Source organism: Cebus imitator, unplaced genomic scaffold (assembly GCF_001604975.1).
Source record: "Cebus imitator isolate Cc_AM_T3 unplaced genomic scaffold, Cebus_imitator-1.0 Scaffold775, whole genome shotgun sequence".
Lineage (NCBI taxonomy): Eukaryota > Metazoa > Chordata > Mammalia > Primates > Cebidae > Cebus > Cebus imitator.
Window position 1 is genome coordinate 76,350 of NW_016108090.1, and position 3,234 is coordinate 79,583.

Below are 3,234 nucleotides of genomic sequence, written 5' to 3' on the forward strand. Positions count from 1 at the left end.
AAAAAAAACTCATCATCACTGGTTGTTAGAGAAATGCATATCAAAACCACAACAAGATACCATCTCACGCCAGTTAGAAGCCGATTATTTAAAAGTCAGGAAACAACGGATGCTGGAGAGGATGTGGAGAAACAGGAACGCTTTTACACTGTTGGTGGGAGTATAAATTAGTTCAACCATTGTGGAACACACTGTGGCGATTATTCAAGCATCTAGAACCAGAAATACCATTTGACCCAGGAATTCCATTACTGGAAATGCACCCAAAAGATTATAAATCATTCTACTATAAATATACATGCACATGTATGTTCATTGCAGCACTATTCCCAATAGCAAAGACTTGGAACCAGCCCAAATGCCCATCAATGATAGACTGGATAAAGAAAATGTGGCACAGCATGGAGTAGTAGGCAGCCATAAAAAAGAATGAGTTCATGTCCTTTGCAGGGACATGGATGAAACTGAAAGCCACCATTCTCAGCAAACTAACACAGGAACAGAAAACCAAACACTGCATGTTCTCACTCATGAGTGGGAAATGAACAGTGAGAACACATGGACACGCAGAGGGGAACATCACACACCAGAACTCTCAGGGGGTTGGGAGCAAGGGAGGGAGAGCATTAGGACAAATACCTAATTCATTTGGGGCTGAAAACCTAGATGATGTGTTGATAGGTGCAGCAAACCACCATGGCACACGTATACCTACATAACAAACCCGCGCAGCATTCTGTAGAACTGAAAGTAAAATAAAAATTTAAACTTAAATTTTAAAAAGTAAAAAATAAAACCATCAATAATAACATGATTTGAACCCTGTCGAAGGCCAGTTTTATGCAAAAGCCCGCTAATGAACATTGTTTCTATATATAAAAACTGGTGCATACATTGAGGATATTTTGCAGAAACAAAAGTCCTTACAGAACTCTGTTGATTCCAATATTACAGTTTGAAATTGGCCTGGGCTAACAATAACTTAAACAAGATTTCTAAACTTAGTGCTAAAATAATAGAAGTTATCTTAAATGAATTATTAATTTTAAAAAACTGAAGCAAAGATTATTATAAAGACAGCACCACGTATCCTACTTACTCTATTTGTGTATTTCTTTTTTTTTTTTTTGAAACAGTCTCACTCTATCACCCAGGCTGCAGTGCAGTGGTGCGATCTCAGCTCACTGCAACCTCTGCCTCTGAGGTTCAAGAGATTCTCCTGCCTCAGCCTTCCAAGTAGGTGGGACTGTATGTGCATGCCATCACGCCTGCCTAGAGTGTGTGTCTGTGTGTGTGTGTATTTTTAGTAGAGATGGGGTTTCACCGTGTTAGTCAGGAAATTTTCAATTACTCTGAAATTTTCTTTAATTTCAAAATTGTCAAAGCTGTCTACACTCAAAGAAAAAACCAGAATAGTCTTCAGATTCTCTATCCAAGGCTTCTTTGAAGAGCTCAACAATAGGATTTGTGTTGCTTTTAATTTATATAGCAAAGATGGAAGCAAAAAAAAAAAAAAAAAAAAAAAAAAAAAAAAAAAAAAAAAAAAAAAAAAAAAAAAAAAAAAAAAAGGCAAAAAGATTATTGTTAAAACATTAAAAAGAATCAGAAAACTTTCCAGAAATAATTTGGGTTTTTGCCTACCTGAAGCCACATCTTACCTGATTAACTAATATTTTCTGTATGTTTGTGTATGACTACGTTCTTATAGCCTTAGACCCTTTTAAATTGCATTCAGGAAAATAAAGTTCAGGCTTAGAGGCAGGGCACTGTGGCTTACGCCTGTAATCCCAGGACTCTGGGAGGCGGTGGTGGGCAGATCACTTGAAGTCAGGAGTTCAAGACCATCCTGGCCAACATGGTGAAATCCCGTTTCTACTAAAATTACAAAAAATAGCTTGGTGTAGTGGCTCGCACCTGTAGTCTCAGCTACTTGGAAGGCTGGGGCAGGAGAATTGCTTGAACCTGGGAGGCAGAGGTTGCAGTGAGCTAAGATGGTGCCAGTGTACCATATTGATTGAGAAATATTTAATACTCTAGGTAAAGATACCTGAAATACTGTAAAATTCAATAAATACATTTATTGTCTTCCAGTTTGTTAATAGCATTTATAATTGGATGTCCAGAATAATATTTGTAGAAAATAAGCCTAAATGTACTTAGAAATGTATATAGAAATTTATGGCATTATGCTAAACAGGTATATTCAGGATAAATGTATTACAAAATTTTTTCGGGGCCTGGTGACTCACACCTGTAATCCCAGCACTTTGGGAGGCTGAGGTGGGCGGATCACTTGAGGTCAGGAGTTCGAGGCCACTCTGGCCAACATGGTGAAACGCAATCTCTACTAAAAATACAAAAATTAGCTCGGTGTGGTAGCACATGTGTGTGACCCCAGCTACTCGGGAGGCTGAGGCAGGAGAATCACTTAAATCCAGGAGATGAAGGCTGCAGTGAGCTGAGGTGCTGAGACTGTGTCACTGCACTCCAGCCTGGGCGACAAGAGCAAGTGTTCAGACTATTCATAATATTAAACCATTACTTACCTATGTCACTAAATGGGCAGGCATTTGAATGAAACTAAATGTATATGAGGCTAGGGCAGTGACATAGTCTCGGCTCACTGCAACCTCAGTCTCCCAGGTTCTCCTGCCTCGGCCTCCTGAATAGCTGGGATTACAGGCACCCACCAGCACACCCAGCTAATTTTTGTATTTTCAGTAGAGACGGGATTTCACCATGTTGGCCAGGTTGGTCTTCAACTCCTGACACAAGTGATTCACCCGCCTTAGCCTCCCAAAGTGCTGGGACTACAGACGTGAGCCACAGCGCCTAGCCATCTTGATTTTTAATGTTCAAAATAATACAATACTTTAAAAGACAGACTTTAAAGCAACTGTTTAGAGTAAAATTCTAAGTGCCTGATTTCCTTTACTAGAAAAAAAGGTATTTAAATATATTTTTTACACTACATTTATCAAATGAACATACTTGGCCTTAAGAAATTAAATAAGTAGATAAGGAAACAATTTGTCTAATTTAAGACCAGCAAGTGCTCAACATTTAGGTGCTTATTTATCTAGTGTTACTGGCGTGTTAAAGAGCAGTACTCATGGCCAGGCGCGGTGGCTCAGGCCTATAATCCCAGCACTTTGGGAGGCTGAGGTGGGCGGATCACGAGGTCAAGAGATCGAGACCATCCTGGTCAACATGGTGAAACCCCGTCTCTACTAA